Genomic DNA, 19,705 nt, shown 5'->3' with positions numbered 1-19,705 from the left:
CCTTCTCTGACATTTCATCTACTGCGTTGTCTCTGGATTCCATTGTTGAAACATATTGTTTGTTTGAGGCACTTTATTCCCTTATTTTTTCATGTTGTTTGTGTGTCTTCCCATCCAGTGGTATGGGTCAGAGACAGTACAGTTTCTACCCTAAAGTCTTATATGGTGTCCCTGAATGCTTCTAGTACCTCACTTTAAGAGGGAGACCAATATTAACAACACCCAATGCAAACAATATGCAATCTTAATCCAAATAGCTCCTATTAAGACTTCTACAGTTTTGTCACAATCAACAGAAATGATTTGTTCAATTATTATCTACAAAATAAACAGTAAGTTTGCTAAAATGGTTTACTTTTTAAAATGATGGACAAAGAGAGAACAGAAGTAGTGTAGGATATAATTTTATGAGGGAGAAAGGGAGAAGGTAAAAATTTATAATAAGAGTGAAGAGGGAATTAATAGAGCTTGACTGTTACATGAGAGAAGTGAGAAAGAGAATCCAGTGAGACAGATAAGTGAGAGAAAAAATATATACAGTTTTTTTAAAGTTAAAAATATAAGAATACACAAAAAACTGTACTATTCAGATATCCCATTCCTCAATAATTGATGAATTAAAAATATTTGGATACAAAATGGTAGAGATGTGAGAGAGAGAGGGAAAAAAAGAAAAAAAAATGAAATTCTCTATGGAAAATTGACTGATTGCTTCCATTGGCTTTCAAAGATGTTCTCAGCTTCCCTTTTTTTACCAATAGGTGGGATTGTCTGAAGTTTGATGGTAGCTCCAGTCTGGTGGGTGCCAGAACAATTGGTTGGGCCAGCTGACAGCAAGATGACCTCTCACCCTCTTCTGGTCTTCCTAACCATTGTAGCTGGCCCCTTCCATCCCCACACACTTCAGGACTCACTGAGATGGAGATAGTCAAGTTTTCTCCAGTTTCTCCAACCTGTGCTCCCCACCCTGTTCCCAAGTGCCCCCAGTCTCCAGCTTTCCACAGGCTTGCCTGGCCCAGACTGGCCCACACAGACCTAGCTGCATCTGATGGACCTGGGCTTCAGATTCCCCAGGCTCTGCCTTAGTGAAATCTCTTGATCTCAATGCCATTCACTTGCAGAGAGACCACCAGGGGTGTGTTCACACAAAGGAGTGACCCTTCAAAGAGGCAGCCAGATGGCGGCCACTAGAACACCCAATAGGAAGACCTCAAGTGCAAACAGACCTGTAGGTACCCCGACAATATATATCCAGACCCTGTCCAGTGTCCCCAGACTGAGGCAGCCATGCCCTGAGATGGCGGCGGTGGCAGAGACAGACCTGCATGCCCCTGGCCATGGACTCCAAGGCCCTGGCCAGTGTCCCAAGATGGTGGTGGCCACATGTAACCAAAGCTGCAGGTACCCTGACAGTGGACTTCCAGGCAGCTGGTGCTCTATGGGAGTCTGTGGATGGTTGGCAGGCAAGGGGTAGGCACTTGGCATATGAATGTTGGGCAGTGGGCCACAGGCAGGCTAAAGGTAGGCGATGGGTAGGCAAAAGGCAGGCAAACAGGCAAAGGTGGCTGGCAGCAGTCTGCATGCAAAGGGCGGGCGATATAGATATATTGGCAAAGGTCTGGTGATCTTGGTGGACAAATGGGGGGAAACACAGGAAATCTGTGGGCAGGAGGATTGTCTCGCAGAGAAACAGTATTTATTTCCTCTGCTTGAATCCCAAGTCAAGGAGCAACAAGGAATGCAGTCTCCCTCTAGTTCATCATCTTGGATCTCTCCAGAGCCTTTGTTAATGTTAAAAACAAGTGTACTGCACTCATGCTCTATTTTCTGGTAGGATATGGCTGCCCCAAACTCAAGGGCAGAAATACTAGGCAAGAAATACAGAGTTCAATGGCATAAATAACAATCATTCTTATTTAACAAACCTAATCTTTAGTTACATGGGATTCTTTTTTTTTTTTTTAATTTACTATTGTTAGGTTTTTAGGAATGTTTAGTTTTTATCTGTCTCTGGAACAGGAATGGCATTTTATGGCACATATGGAGCCATTCACACTCCTGAGCCTTGGGAAGGCATAGGTAAATGCTGAAGGAATCCTTCCTCCTGAATCAGCCCTTGGCACAATCTTCTCACTTCAGTTCTCTCCAGATAGTCATCGCTACCAAGTGAGTAGTGATGGTGTAATAGTTCATTCATTTGACACATATTTGTAAAGCATTTACTATGTGCCAGGCATTGCTTTATGAGAATAAATCTATTTCCTTTTTGGGGTATTCTTCAAATTCATTTTGTTGTTCCCAGGCACTCTGAATCTTTCCTAGTTGATTAAAAAAGTTGATCAGGGGCTGGGGACGTGGCTCAAGCAGTAGCGCGCTTGCCTCGCATGCGTGTTGCCTGGGTTCAATCCTTAGCACCACATACAAATAAAGATGTTGTGTCCACCGAAAAATGTAAAAAAAATATTTAAAAAAATTCTCTCTCTCTCTCTCTTAAAAAAAAAAGAAAGAAAGTTGATCAATCTTATCTGTAGCCTGAGCTCAAATGACTACAGATTTCCATAATGTGCATTAAAGTGGAAGATTCCACCTTGACCTCAGTTCTAGAATATGAAGTAAAAGCCAAACTAGTGGAGAATGGAAGGATTTAGCAACACCTCAAACTGTCTTCTTTGATCTCAATTACTAGTATGCCCTCAGCTAGTTCTGAATGCGAGTAGTTGAGCTTACTCAAAGGCATGAATTTCATAAGTAATTTAGTAATAGGTGATGACACCTATTCTTGGAGACAAGATGATGTGTTTAATCATTTGAAACCCAATAACACCTGTTTGCTCAGTGCCTTCGGTCTTTCTCCTCAGGCATCCTTGATCCACAGCCTCAGAATGGATATTTAATTTAGGATTATAAGACTTAACAGTGACAGCTCAAATAAGGAGGTGTCAATATACACATTTTTTTTGGTATATAATTGAAGCAGAGACTGGTCTGTCTGAGGGTGTCAGGCAACCAGCTGTTAGACATGATATGCAGAGCTTTAATTGGAATATCTGGCCAAGTTCTTCAAGTCATGTTGAAGAAAGTCCTGTGAAATTGGGGTAGATGCTTGAATAAACTGTCTCCCATCACCACTTACAATGAGATGGAAGTGCTGAGGAACGCTACACTACCCAGGGCAGTCACACAATCACATGTTACTCCAGCTGGTACTTGGGGCAGATTCCCAGATGGGCTTTGAATAAAGATGAAGGTACAGTCTGCACAGAAAATAAAAAATAAGTCAACTGATGTTCTAATGAGACTAGAATTCCCCAGTAGTTTCCTTACTGGGGTTCTTCTCTAAATCAAGGGCAAGATACCATCCAGTCTTGACTTTTAGTCATCTATTGTATAATTTGAAGAAATAGGACAAGGGAGTCTTTTACAATGAAGTTTCCCAGCAGAACACTTCAAATTGACTTAGATTTCCAATGGCAAGTTGAAGACATCAGCTATATTATTTGAAAGTTTGAAGATAAGTATATAGAGATGATAAGTGGACAAAGATGTATGTAATAAGATGTAAGTTTTCACTGGCACAGTGGTGCACTCCTGTAATCCCAGCGGCACAGGAGGCTGAGGCAGGAGGACTGCAATTTCAAAGCTAGCCTCAGCAATGTAGCAAGGCCCTGAGCAACTTGGTGAGACCCTGCCTCAAAGTTAAAAAATTTTAAAAAGGGTTGGGGATGTGGCTCAATGAGCATCCCTGGGTTCAATCCCCGCTACCAAAAAAAAAAAAAAAAGAGGCAGGTTTTCTTTATAAATGGTTAACTGTGCCTATTTATCTCCTGCATTGATGAAGCACAAAATATTATTGATTTGTCTGTTTTTACTCATTATTTCAATCATAGTATAAATATAATGATTTGACATTAAAAAACAATTGACGTGGCTTTTTTGCCCTTACACCATCAACGTATTTCCCCAATATTTGCTTCTTTTGATAACCAAACTTCTCTAATGAGTTGACTAAACATACTGTCTCTACATCTTTACCTATTATTCACTAAAAAAAAGTTTTACAGCCTAAAAAAGTATTCATGGGCATAATTTTAACAATAATTTGGCATAGAAGGACTTAAAATAATAAAAATTAATATATTTTGTCTCCCCACTTTACCCCCACCCCACTCTTTAAATTTTTACCTATTTTAGCTAATATTTATATATATAAACTCTGACTTCTTGGAATTTAACTCCTTTATATCATCATCTGTTTTCTTCCTTTCCCTCAATACAGTTATATCACTACTTGCTGTTACTTATTTTTATAACTTTAAACAATAAAGGTACATATTTTTCCTGTTACAACAATTTTAAACAATTACATACTAAGTATTTGTAAACAAATGCATTGTTATTTACTTTCAACTTTTCATTTTTAATTGACACATAATAATTGTACATATTTATGGAGTAAGATGTTACTTTGATACATGTATATATTGTGTAATGATCAAATAAGGGTACGTGACATATCCCTCATGTCAAACATTCATCATTTCATCTTGGTGAGACTACTCAAAATCTCTTCCTGCTTTCTGGAAATATACATTACATTATTGTTAACCATGGCCCCCCTACTGTGTGATACAAATATGTCTTTTGACTTAACTTCCTAATAAAGACACTTAAGTATATAGAGATGGTAAATGGGCAGAATGTATGTAATAAGATATAAGTTTTCACCAGGCACAGTGGCATATTCCTGTAATCTCAGGGGCACAGGAGGCTTAGACAGGAGGACTGCAAGATCAAAGCCAGCCTCAGCAACTTACTAAGGCCCTGAGCAACTTAATGAGAGACTGTTTTTGCATGTCTGGAAGTCTTTTTTCTGCCTAATCTTGATAAATACATTTAATCCCTGCATTTGATTGATGTATAATTCTGCTGGAAATTGACTTTTGAAGTTTACAAATTATCTTCTCATATCTTTAAAGATACTGGTCTGTTTTCTTTGAAAACCTTACTTTAATTTTGTTCATTCTCTTAAAGTTTTGTGCCAGGTCATTGATCTGCTTATCCACTACCTGAAATAAAAACAAAATCCACTGAGTGCAGGAGTGAGTGGTCTGTGCAGAACATTTGGAAAAAATGATAACAGAACCAAGTAAAACATTAAAATTGAGCAGACACTACCAGTGTAATCATTCTGGTGAATTTCTCAAAGTTAAGTATATCACTAAAGATTTTTCTTTAAATGATGATCATATTACAACTTTATCTGTTTGGTTTTTTTTTTTTTTGTTTGTTTTAATTAGTTATACATTACAGTAGAATGCATTTATGCACTTTGATATATCATACATAAGTGCGGTATGATATATCATTTTTCTGATTGTACATGTTGTAGAATCACAACAGTCATATATATATATATATATATATATATATATATATATATATATATATATATATTAATAATATCTATTTCATTCTACTATCCTTCTTATCCCCTTATCCCCTCCCCTCCCTTTACCTAAAGTAACTCTATTTTCTCTAACATACCCCCTACATACACACACTTATTGCGAGTTAGCATCCACATATAAGAGAAAACATTTGGTCTTTAGATTTTTGTGATTGGCTATTTCTCTTAGCATGATATTCTCCAACTCCATCCATTTACTGGCAAATGCCATAATTTCATTCTTCTTTAAAGCTAAGTAATATTCCATTGTATATATACATCATATTTATCCATTCATCTGTTGAAGGGCACTTCAATTTCTAGATTGGTTCTGTGCCTACTAGAAGAAAAAGCAGGCCCAAATCTTTACCATGTCAACCTAGGATCTGACTTCCTTCAACAAGACTCCTAAAAACAAGAAGTAAAAATCAAGAATCAATAAATGGGATGGATTCAAACTAAAAAGCTTCTTCTCAGCAAAAGAAACAATCAATAATGTGAAGAGAGAGCCTACAGAATGGGAGAAAATCTTCACCATATGCACCTCAGATAAAGCATTAATCTCTATGATATATAAAGAAGTAAAAAAACAGCAAAAAAACAAACAAACAAACAAACAAACAAATAACCCAATCAATAAATGGGCTAAGGTACTGAATAGACACTTCACAGAATAAGAAATATAATTGATCAACAAATATATGGAAAAATGTTCATCATCTCTAGCAATTAGAGAAATGCAAATCAAAACTACTGTAAGATTTCATCTCACTCACTGGCAATCGTCAAGAATATAGACAACACTAAATGTTGGTGAGGATGTGGGGGAAAAGACATACTCATACATTGCTGGTGGGACAGCAAATTGGTGCAACCCCTATGGACAGTAGCATGGAGATTCCTCAAAAAACTTAAAATGGAACCACCATTTGACCTAGTTATCCCACTCCTCAGTTTAAACCCAAAGGACTTAAAATCAGCATACTACAGTGATTGGGGTCATGGCCAATGTTAACAGCAGTTCAACTCACAATAGGTAAACTATGGAACTTTATCTGGTTTTAAAATCATATTTCTAGCATCTATGATAGCTAATAATTTTTTTAAATCATATTTCTCATGATTGTATAACATGTTATTATGTGGATATTGTTTAAGTCAGCTTTTTAATTGCTGTAACCAAAAGACCTGACAAGAACAATTAGAGGAGGAAAAGTTTGTTTGGGAGCTCATGGTTTCAGAAGTCTCAGTTCATAGATGACTGATTCCATTCCTCAGGACCTAAGGTTAAGCAGAACATCATGGAGAAGGTATGTGGAGAGAAAGTCAGCTGGAAATATGGCACCAGGAAGCAAAGAGATAGAGACTTCCCTCACCACAAACAAAACATATACCCCAAAGACATGCTGCCAATGACCCACCTCCTCCAGCCATACACTACCTGCCTATATTTACTACCCAGTTAATTCTTATCAGAGGATTAATGCACTGATTAGGTTAAGGCTCTCATAACACAACCCTCTCACATATAAGCTTTCTTGCATTTTCTCACACATGAGCTTTGGGGGGGACACTTCACATCTAAACAGTAACAGATATGATAATTAATTTGACTTATTCCCTATTTTGGATGTTAAGGAATATCTAAAGTTTTTACTATAAAAATACTACTACAATGAATCTTATTAGGTAATGTTATTTGTCTACATTATATTTTTTAGGATGATTTTCAAGCATTTAGTTTAATTGATCACAGGCTATGCATCTCTATGTTAGGCTCCTAAGGCATGCTGACAAATTTGTCCAGAAATATTTTATAAAACTTGAAGAATTTTTGCCTCACCACATTCTAAACAACTCTAATATTACTTTTAAACCATTAATCCATTTTATGAGTACAGATCATATTCTATTCATAATTAATTTAAATTTTATAATATTTTATGAGTACCTTTAGTGTATTACTTTTTTGACTAATTATATTTTTATTTTTATTGAACAAATTAAATCTATTTTAAGAATTGTGATGAGTTTTGTAATTCATCATTTTTTTCTTTCTGTTTTGTATTCTAACTTTTGTTTTCTTTCTTTCTTTGAAATTTTTTTATAGCTACTTCTAATTCAATCACCAATTACATTGAAGGTGTTTAGAAGTTGTAGTATAAAAATGAAAGATGTATATTTGACTTTTTCTTGCTCTTGTAAGATGAAGAATTTAATGTGTCTTTACTATTCCAACTTTTCTTTATCTTTATTATTTTAACTTTGTTGAAAAACCTCTACTGTCTTAGAGGTTTCTCTTTAAAATGATACCATTTTTATTTTACATATGTTCTTTTTTGAAATTAGTTCAACAGTTGACTTAGTTTTTTTAAACCATTATTGCATCAGCCATTTAGTTTTAACTTTATGGTTTCAGTGTTCGTTGGAAGGTTATTAAAAACAGTTGCTGTATTGAGTTCTTAAGTTTTATTAATTTCTTAGCTGGAGAAAAACTTCGAGAAGTTTTTAAAAATAAATGCATGTGAGTGTTTTCTATTCTTTGACCTTGTATGTGTGAGAAGAAGCTGTGTTTTTTTATTCATGTGAATAAAATTAATTGAAATGCAAATTCTTTCATCAAAAACTTTTTCTCTTAAAAAGAAATAACTTCTGTAGATGTTGCCTCACAGTTTTGTTTTTATATATAATTTTAGGATTCTTTTCTATATCCTTATGATTTAATATTATTATAGGATATGTCTTTATGTGAGTCTCTTCGTTATTTTGCCTGATAATATGAATATACCTTTTAAATATATTTATTTCTTCTGTAGTTATGCTTATAAATATCAGTGATTTATCTTCTCTCTCTCTTTTTTTTTTCTTGCCATTATTTGAATGACTTTGTCCTTTTCCTTCCTCATTCCCATTTTCAAAAAGTTTCTCAAATTTGGCTTTTATTGATGAAGACATTGCTTTTATTTCTAGCAAATTTTTAATTCTGCTGTTCATTTTGCTTCCTTGAAATCCTTATAACTCACAACTGACTTTCATTTCACTTCATTTTAAAAAAATCTCATTATTTCAATTTTCTTTTTCCATGGAGGCCTTTCTGCTTGTTCATGGTTTCTGATTTCTGATGAATACAGAGGAAGCTTTTGCACCAATATAATTTCCACGGACATCTTGCTCCCAGTGGGCCAGCAGGAGCTTTTGCCAGTGAGTTTGCATGTTGTACCAGTGACTTGAGTCTTATTTTGATTGCTTTGAATAGAGGGACTTTCACCTTTCCCCATGCTCTCACTTGGGCATTATGGGTCATTTTGAGCCAAATGATTCGGTGTTGCAGAGGCAGTCCTGTGCACTGCAGGGTGATGAGCAGCATCCATGGCCTTTACTCACCAGATGCCCAGAGCACTTACTCACTCCCTCTGGAGACCATAAAAAAAAAAAAATGTGCAGATACTGTCAGATAAATTTCCCCTGGGGGTAAAAGTATAGCAGGTTGAGAACCACAGCTCTAAAAGAATTATACAAAGCCAAACACAGTTCAGGAAAGAAAATTGTTTAAGTGGGAGAGAAATCAAATGAGTCAAGAAATCATGAAAAGCTACCTTGAACAGATTTTAAAGCAACATGGATTCACAAAAACAATTTGGTGTGTCTAAGAATGGCAGACCATAAGTACTCAAAATGGTGAATAATTGGCATATAATACCATTATCAGTCAGATAATTCCATGACAGTCAAGACAGAAAGAGTCCTGAGAGTGACAGTCAAACCACTACTCCCAACTGCAGTATGGGACTGACATGGTCATAAAACACCAAGAAGTCAACTGTGCTATAGATAAATCAGCACTGTGCTCCAGGAAGTCACTTTTGAGAGTAAGATGATACATTTCAGGTTATCTCCAGATTTGTGAAAACTGGGGACGGGACTGAAGGAAAAAGGTGGGTGGATGATTTTTAATGAGCAGTGTAGCATGAAATGAGTCATTTATACCATTTGATAAAAGTTAGTGTTTTTTTTTTCCCTAGGCAGAAGTTTTGTATCCTCATAGCTATATAATATGAAGTTCACCCCATTTGAATTAAGTTTCACTGTCTGATTGAGAGTTCATTGTTTTAATTTAACCAGATGTATAATATGGTACAACTAATATGATTACATAATTCTTGCAAGTATTTTTTATGTTCTTCCTTTAAAGGCAATAATTAGTATGGACTTAATTATGCTGTTATTTAAATAAACTTATACCTATTTTGGAATGGGCTCAATGTATGACTATGAAATGTACTTTGCCATTGTTTTCTTTATTGTCTTTGTTCAGAGAGAAAATGACTAACTACTTCTGGTAATAGCAATTATAGGAAAAGGTGTTTCATGCAGTAACAGAATCCTTCATGAGCAACATTCAACTTTTCCTGGCAGAGTTTTTTTCCCCTTCTAAAGTCTGTTTTACTTGAAGATTCTGCATGTAAAATGTCTAAATTTTAGATTTTTAACAAAACAGTGGCAACTGGTTGCTATTCTAATAATGTGCCTACATATTTGTCACCAGTCAAGTGTGTCTGGGAATGCAAAGAAACCACAATGCCCAAGTGTCCAAAGTAAATTCAGAGAAAAGATTTTCCCCATTTGACATTTTGTTTTCAGTAATGTGAATTGTTAATATTCTTACTGTGGAAAAAATAAGGCCTTTGTATTTTTGGCAGGCTGTAGGAATGCAAAACAATGAACCTCAGGAAGAGCGTTTTGATCACCATCTCTCTGTCCCTCCTCTAAAAGTCAGGTGGTGAGGTTTGGGTATCCACCACACAGGTTCTATTGCCGTTTGCACTTCTGGCAAGGTATTCTGGTCTTTAACCAAAAAGTTGCAATTCATTAGATAGTCCTGCCCCACCCAGGGAGCCAGTTTCTCATAGCACTTCCATCCCACTCCTCTGGGGAGACTTGGCCAGGAGAAAGAAAATGCAATTTTGGATTTTCTGACCTGTAAATTGTCTTCTATCCAAGTCCTCACTGAAAAGCTACACAGCTTTCTGTGTCCCTTGGGGGAGGACAGGGTTAGCCATGTTCCTAATGAAAGCATACATAACCCTCTTCCTGACTGTAGACCCAATCCTCAGAAGTTTCTCTTTGCTTCTGCCTGCCCTCTCTCTTATAGGTTAGCAGCACACTAAAGTTAGTTAAAAATGCTTAAAATCCTGCCTTCCAGAACATTTCCTAGTACCAAGTTACAGGAGAACATCACACCTGGAAGGCTGCTTGTCAGAAACACTGACCACACTAAAAACCAAACAAGCCCCTGTGATCACGTGGAAACTTTGATCATTTAAGTTTTCTTTAGGTCCACTGTTCTGCATCTCTCACCAACTTATGTGAACTCGGTAAGATGCACACAGCCCCATTGCAGAAGAAACAGCTTTATGAAACACTGGAAAATTGAAGTGCCCATCTATCTGGAACCCAAATACCTTTCCTTGAGAAATCAGGTAAAAGAATTTCCCCTAGGGCAGGGGGTAAGATGGTCTTTGAAGGTGAGAGCCTACCAGCTTCCAGCACAAGTCCTTCTTCCTCCTATGCACTGCTTCTGGATTTATTGGCTTTGTCTGGGGCAGGGAACCAAGCCTTGTGAGGTTGCACTATTAGTAGACAGCCCACACAATCTGCAGTGTGTCTGTCGTTTCAAAGGACCTGTAGTAACTGAATGCAGTTTGCATGGTTGAAAGGGCAGTTTTATTTCTTAATATTGATAGCTACTTTTCTTGGAGTTGCAAGATTTCCATTGTAGTAAGTCTTCTCTTCCATTTTGGTTTAGACAGTCACCCAAGATAAGAGTTATTCATGAATGAAATGAAATCATTCAGGAAACCTCCAGAAGATTCTAGGATGAGAGAATAAAAAGTGATGTGGGAGGGGTGTTCTTTCATTCTCCCTTAGAGACACCCACAGACAGCATAAATTCAGCCAGGGTTTGGCAGAGCCACAACATTGAAGGCTTTACTGATGCTATTAAAACTATACTTATTAAAACACTATTGATTTTATAATCTTTCAAGTATTTACCAAAGTTGCACATAGTTTAGAAAGCAAATTAGTCTATGAAGTTTAAAATAAAATCAGCATTTCTTTCCTTACATCTTCTGATCTGTTCAACTCTTTTAACTATTTCATTTCTTTTAGAAGTTATTCCACATACTTAGAGACAAAGGATTATATTTATTTTCTGATATTACTGAAAATAAGCCTGGTAAGGTTTTTCTTCTGTCCAGCTTGTTGCTTTTGTCTATATACAGAGGGAAACAACAACAACAACAAAGGAAGTATATGCTCTTCCTTTTACCCTTTAATACTTTTTATTGTGAAATGTTACACCTGCAAACTACAATAGCAAAAGTTTATAGGTCAATATATTATCACAAGGTGACGATCAATGTGAGCAGCATAACTCTTTAAAAGAAAAATTATAGCCCAGAAACCCACTTCATTATCCCTGTCAATTCTTCACCCCACCACAGCCATCTGCACTGGGAGATATAGTCATGATTTTTATTTTTATTATATATTGATTAATAAGTAGTTATTTTTGTTGACAATTTCCTGCTTTTAAGCATAGTTTTACTCTCACCAAGCATTCTTAACACTGCTTCTTGGTTTTGTGTCATCTTCAAATCATATAAATAAATTGTACAGAATGTCCTTTCTGTGACTGAATCCTTTTATTTAACATTACGTTTGGAAGATTCATTCATGCTATTTTGTTTAGCTATATTCATTCATTTTATGACTACACCACAACTATCTATTCTCAATTAACTATTCTGTTGAAAGACATTAGGGTGGTTTGCAATTATTACACAGATAATAATGTTATATACATTTTCACATGTCTTAGTGCACATGTACATATATTTCTGTATGTGATAGGTTATCACATTAATGCCGCTAATTTTTCATGTGGTTCTGTATCTACACTTATCCTCATGTAACTTTTTTTAATATTTAGTTTTTAGTTGTAGTTGGACACAATACCTCTATTTTATTTATTTATTTTTTGTAGTGCTGAGGATCCAACCCAGGGCCTCCCATATGCTAGGCGAATGCTCTACCGCTAACCCACAACCCCAGCCCCTCATGTAACTTTATATAACTTTCTTCCTCTGAATCTGGAATCAGTCAAAGAAATTTTAGTGACAGCAATGTATAGAGCTTAAAAAAAATTAGGTAATTTGTTTTCCTTACCCTTGTGTCTATGCCATCACCAGAAGAATAATGCAAGGTTACTCTTAAATAAGATGAGACCAACATGTCTGATGGTCCTATTGCCCTAGCTGAGAACCAGCCAATTACCAGGATGTCACAAGCCGTCCATATGCTGTGTGTGTGGACTGTTGCACATAGTAGCCAAATGAGGGGATAGGTCTGGCACTGCGAACTCCCTGTCAGGGATAGATGGCATGATGCAGGTGAGCCTCCCCCTCAAGCTCTGCCTAAGATCCCACACAGCACCTGAGATGGATGTGACCTGCCAAAAGATGTCAGTCAATCTGCTGACCAGGAGACAAGACATCATGAAGCAAGACTCCACCCTTGAAACCTTATCCCTCTCTGATGTCCCTGCTATAAAATAAAGGAAACATGGTCTCATGCTCTCTTTTTCCAGAGCTCTCTCTTTCTAGCACGGAAGCTGACACTTAAGGTCAAAAAGCCATCCTGCCCCTGATTTGAAAATTATGTCTGTGTTGTGTGATTATTCGTGCCTTCCTCTTAGCTCAGTGTTTCAGCCAGCCCATTTAAACCCAGTTTGTCTCGTCAGCACGGGTTGAGGTCCAGACCAGAATCTGGGTAAACCCTGGTAACACCCAAAGAGTCATTAACACCTTACAGAATTATAAACTAAATAAATGCTTATTATTGTTACTATTGAAGTTTTGTGGTTGTTATCAAGTACTGCTATAGATTTTGGTTTTCCCACCTAAAATTCATGTGTTCAAGCCCCTGACTTCAATGTGATGGCATTTTCCCTAATTACTTTGGGAAGTAATTAGGTTTAGATAAGGGTGAGCCCTCATCATGGGATTAGTGCCCTTATAAGGAGGGCACTAATCCCTCTCTCTCTTTCTACCATTCCCCAATTTCATAGCATGTAAAAATGCAGTGAGAGGATGACCATCTGTAAATCAAGAAGAAAGAATTTCCCAGAAACAACCATGATGGTACCCTGATCTTCCACACAAGACACAGTGTCATGTCTTAATTTCCTTAACTTATGTCCACCTTCACCATTCGGAAACACTCCTTCTCTTGGCCTCACTATCACCCCGCAATTGCAGATCTCAGTCACATGTCCCATTGAATCTTTCCTTCATGATTGTGTACCATTCCCCAATTGTGGCCACATCATAGGCGTCTCCTGTTTTTTATATTCTTTTGATATTCTTTCTGACTCAGGCAACTACAACTCCCACACATTTAACTATTATCTCTGCTGATTAATGCCAATTGTATATTTCTAGGCCTGTGTGATAACATGAGCTCCACCATTCTGCTACTGCAGATAATTTATAGGCTTCTGGTTATATAAATAAACAAACATATATAATTGTACATTTAAATACTCTGTTTGGAATATTCAATGGTTTATGTCTTTTTAAGTTTTGATAAGCGTATTTTGAATGTCTCAATTAAATCAAGGCATTATAGCATGCCAGCTTTATTTTTCCCCCAATCCAGGTACTGATATTATTGGTAACAACAGTGTACACAGCACCTAAATGTTGCACGAAAATCTTTTTACCCATTTTTTTCATATTTGTATCCTTTTATTCTTTTTTTGTCATTGTTGTAATGATTTAATGGGATAATAATTTTAGAACTATATTTAGAACCAAATACAGATGGTGGTTAAAAACAACATTTAGTGAGGAAGTTTGAAATAAATACAAAATATACAAAAGAAAGGAAAAAAATCAGAAAAATCTAAAAACTTTGATATTTGTAACAGAATAGTATTTTTGACATTCTTCCATAGTGAACATGCTAGTAAAGGTGGTAGCCATCCCTTACCATAACCAGGGGTTCTTTAGTGAACCATAGTAATATAAGAAGTATAAAACATAGATGCTTATTTACCTTATGTAAATTAATCTTTTTATTTATGTATGACAGTGTAATGCATTACAATTCTTATTACACATATAGAACACACATATTTCAAATCTCTGGTTGTATACAAACAATTTTCACACTAATTTGTGTCTTCATAACATGTACTTTGGATAATAATGTCCATCACATTCCACCATCATTTATAACCCCATGCCCCCTCCCTTCTCCCCACCACTCTGCCCTATCTAGATTTCATCTATTACTCCCATGCTCTTCCTCCCTACCCCACTTTGAATCAGTCTTCTTGTATCAGAGAAAACATTCAGCATTTGGTTTTTTGGGATTGGCTAACTTCACTTAGCATTATCTTCTCCAATGCCATCCATTTACCTGCAAATGACATGATTTTATTCTCCTTTATTGCTCAGTAATGTTCCATTATGTATATATGCCACGTTTTTTTTAAATCCATTAATCTACTGAAGGGCTTCTAGGTTGGCTCCGCAGTTTAACTATTGTGAATTGTGCTGCTATAAACATTGATGTGGCTGTGTCCCTGTAGTATTCTGCTTTTAAGTCCTTTCGGTATAGACTAAGGAGAGGGATAGCTGGGTCAAATGGTGGTTCCATTTCCAGTTTTCCAAAGATTCTTCATATTGCTTTCCACATTGGCTACATCAATTTGCAGACCCACCAGCAATGTATGAGTGTACCTTTCCCCCCACATCCTCACCAACACTTAGTGTTTGTCTTCATAATAGCTGCCATTCTGACTGGAGTGAGATGAAATCTTAGTTTTGATTTGCATTTCTCTAATTGCTAGAGATGATGAACATTTTTCCATATATTTGTTAATTGATCGTATATCCTCTTCTGAGAAGTGTCTGTTCAGGTCCTTGACCCATTTATTAATTAGGTTATTTATTTTTTTGGTGTTAAGGTTTTTTAGTTCTTTATATACCCTAGAGATTAGTGCTCTATCTGATGTGTGAGGAGTGAAGATTTGCTCCCAAGATGTGGGCTCTCTATTCACCTCACAGATTGCTTCTTTTGTTGAAAGGAAGTTTTTAGTTTTAATCTTGAGGGAAGAAACCAGAATTGTTGCTAGTTTAGAAATCTGTATCTTTCCTGCTTGTTCTCATCCAATAGGTGGGGTTGTCTGTTGTTACCTGGTATCTCTGCCATCAGGATAGTGAAGATAACCAGGAGGAGAAAGCTGCTCCTGGTGCAGGGCGCCCGGAAGCAAGGAGGGGCACCTGCCAGTCCTTGCAGGGAGACTGCACCTCAAGGGTCTCTTTTTGGGTCCACTTGTCTGACTTGAGCGCCTGGTCCTATCACCCTATCTTGCCTAAAGATTTCCCAGTTCCTGGTCTCTCTGTTAAGTCTCCAAACTTTAGCCCCATCTCCCTCTTCCTTAGCAGTTCCCAACAGAGGGATCTCTCTCCCAGAGGCTCCTATGGGCGGTGCCCTGGTTTCACTGCGCACCTGTCCCATTGAGAGTTGTTTTGAGTTGGGTGGTTACTGTGCTGGGTTACTGCTGCTGGGGAGCGTGGGGTATTGGAAACCAGGTACCTGGCCAGCGGAAGTTCCAATCTGGGAGCTGCCCCCACCAAATATGGTGAGGAAGGTGAGCCAAGATGGAGGCAGTCTGATTCAGTGCCCAGGTGTGGGTGCCGGGAGCCGGGTGATGGCCTTGCGCTGGGGGTAGGTAGCAGCTGAGCGTCCTGCTTGGGAGCAGAGCAGTGTCTGGGAGTTCCCCAGTGGTGCTGACAGGTGATCCTGCTAAGGCGCTCGGGAGCCCTATGAGGGCTAGAACTTCAGGAGTTGGGTGTCAGGAGTCAGTTCTGCTGGAAAGCTGAGGCATGGAGCCCTGCATGGGGGCACAGCGCTCATGATTTCTGTGCAAGAGCAGCTATATAAGGGTCCTCTATCACTCTCAGAGACGCAGTATTCCCACTAGGTGAGATCCTGGTCAAGAAGCGACACTGAATGCCACCTCCTCTCTGGCCCGCCATCTTGGATTCCCTCATATTCTTTGACTACTGCAGGTAACATTCACAGGTAACCAAGGTTCACACCACAGGAGTTGCTGAGGCTGCACAGTCACAGGGTGTTTCTGGCTCAAGGTCTCTTAGTCTCATGAATGTGTAGTCAAGATTTCTACCAGGTTACAGTCATGTGAAGATTTTAGTGGGGTGCAGGGCCTATTTCCAAGGAGCCTCACACACATGCCTGTCAAGTTGTTACTGGTTGATAATAGGCAGCAGCAATTCCTTTCCACATAAAGTTTTCCACAGTGTTTTTTGAATGTCTTTATGACATGGTAGCTGGCTCAAAGCTGCAGTGTCTTTTATGACCAGCCTCAAAAATCACAAATCTTTATTTCCTCTATATTTTTTTAATCTTTGTTGTAGCCAGTATATGATCCTTGTTAATGACTCCACATTTATTCTCACAAGCATTTGTCCTGGACTCCTCAGCTAATCATGGACAAAGAGTAAACAGTTCAAATGAACCAGTAAATCTTCATGCGACTCCCTCCTTTTATTCTTAAATATTCAGTATATTTTTTAATAACAAGGGCATTGTCTTTACAACTGGAACAATGTATCAAAATTAGAAAATTTAATGACAATACAATACAAACATCTAATCCACAGTCCATATTCAGATTTCATCAATTGTTCCAGTAACGACTTACGTTTTTTTCACAGTCCAGGATCCAATTTAGTGTCAAGCATAACATTACTTCTTTTTAAAAAATTTTTTAAGTTGTAGGTGGACACAATACCTTTATTTTATTTGTATGTTCTGCTGAGGATCGAACCCAGTGCTTTCTACATCTGAGGTGAGCACTCTACCACTGAGCTACAATCCCCAGCCCTGTTTCTTTTCACCTCAGTTTTCTTCAATCTGGAATCTTCAGTCTGTCTTTGTCTTTTTACCCATTTTAATCCAGAAATTTAACAGATATAATCCCATTCTAATGAAGACCCTATCATATTGAAAGAATATCATTCAAATTCTTTATTGTATTACTTCACCATTTATTGACTATTCAATCCATTCTATTTATTGCTCCAAAGACCTCTACCTGGGCAGGGTGGTGGCGGGGAGGGTGTACATCATCCAACTAGTATTTTTCTCTACTATTTGCTTTATTGTATGACATGGCTTTCATTATAATGTACCCCATTTCTGAGATAAGGTCGAATGTGAATGCTTCATTTAATCTCAGTTGTACCTTCTGCTTCCTTTGGTCTTTTATCTCACACCATTCTTTTGGTCACTTATAAGGATTTAAATATATAAATATATTTATATGTGTACATCATATATGTAATAAATTCACTATATATAATAAAATCATTTTATTTCTATTGATTAACCTTGATATTTTTGTCATAGCATGCAATTCAGTATAATATAATAGAATATAAGAAAAGTCTCTTGCTCAATACTGCCCTCTTAAATTGATGAAAATGAAATTCAGGAAGAAGGAGATTAATGAGAGTTATAACAAGGTTATAGGTAAAAGGGTTAAAATTATAAAGGTGATGCATTTCTTTCCCTAAGAATAGAAGAAATCTTGATTTGCTGTTTGAGATAGCTTCATTAAAGTAGAATTATGGCTGCAGGCGCCGTTTTTTGTACCTTCTATCCAACTAGAGCAGAATCTCTTCTTGTTAATTTGGAGTTTTAATAAAAACCCTTTCTTTTCACATCATGGTTCATCCAGATGACCACATGGAAGGCTCTTTAGGGGTACATTTTGTCTACTGTCATATTTCATGTTTTCAAATCAGACTTTGTTTTTTTAAATTTCTTATTTTTAGATATTTTCTTTATGAATAAATTAGCAATAAACCCTTCTCTCTTTGCAGACATCTAAACTTGCTAATTAAAAAAGGATCTGCATTTCAGAACTCTTCAAGGGACTACAGCATAAAACAAAGCACTCCCTGTAAATATTCAATGACAAATGATAAAATAATAATTAGAATAATGATATTCTAAATATAGTAATTCATTTGGGAGGTAATGAAGCCATGAAGCAAAAGAAAAGAAACAGTGTTTTCAATTGGAACATGATCTCCTCATCATTTTCATCAGTGAAGAAACTTAGGGCTACTTGACAGAAAAGTCACTGATTTCACTCCTGGTGGATTTATCGGGGAAGTTTCTCTCCTTCCTTCCATTCTTCTATGCTGTCTTCCTGTTATTTCCTGAAATGTGACACAATCAAGTTTTCCAGACTCTCTGCTGAAAGGAATTTCTTTCATTCAATTTGTTCAAGACGAAATTGAAATTTAGAGCTTTCAAAGCAATTGCAAAGATGTAATTTGTTTATTAAAAAATTTCTTTCATGTGGGCTCCTTGAACGAAATTTAAGGAACAAAAAAACCAACAGGATAAACTTTTATTGATTGAGTTTAGAGATACTGAGAAGGCTGAGAGTGGTAACACTGACAAGATAGCAATGGTGCTTGTATAGGGGGCATGAAAAGCAATAACACAGCTGACATCCTCAAGCTTTTAAGTAATGATCTGAAGGTCAAGGAAAAATATGTCTCTCTCTCTTCAAATGCTTGTGTTGTTCAGATCACTGAGTAACTCCAGATCAGTGAGTAACATCATCTTCTTCCTAATCGCTCACGTGCAAAGCCTCTAATGTTCACTAAGAGCTGTGGATTCCCCCTCTGCAATGCCTCTGACATCTATCACTTCTTTGTTTCCATTTACTGCTCTAGAATTGCAGGGCTGCCTAAGGTCATCCCTGAGCTGTAGCTTCTAACCTTATGTCAACCTATATTAGTCATTTCTAATTAGTATGTGTTAGGCCTCTCCCCAAGCCAATATATCTTTTTTACTGACTGTAAACTTTTTTTTTATTGCTATTGTGCTCTGCTCAAAAACTTCCAGTGTCTTCTAATTGACAACAAAATAAAGTAAAAAACCTTTAACCAGTACTCAAAGCCTTTTTTAATTTATCTTCAGTTTAACAGAGAGTATATTGTTCATTCCCAAAACAAACAATCCCCTTTCCTGTGCAATACCTCGATCTTATTGTTTCTTTTTTTCTCCCACAAATTATTTTCTTTCTATCGAAATCATACACATCTCCTGAAGTTCAGTTAAAATGACACCTTTTCTATGACACAT

The 19,705-nt window shown here is 37.0% G+C and overlaps 1 pseudogene; it reads left to right on the top strand.

Annotated features, from left to right (window-relative positions):
- Positions 1–1,177: 1,177 nt before the first annotated feature.
- The window catches only part of LOC114086881 (14-3-3 protein theta pseudogene), a 32,408-nt pseudogene continuing 13,880 nt past the window's right edge, over positions 1,178–19,705 (top strand).

Source organism: Marmota flaviventris, chromosome 6 (assembly GCF_047511675.1).
Source record: "Marmota flaviventris isolate mMarFla1 chromosome 6, mMarFla1.hap1, whole genome shotgun sequence".
NCBI classification, from domain to species: Eukaryota; Metazoa; Chordata; class Mammalia; order Rodentia; family Sciuridae; genus Marmota; species Marmota flaviventris.
This window is presented reverse-complemented; position numbering and strand designations above follow the sequence as displayed.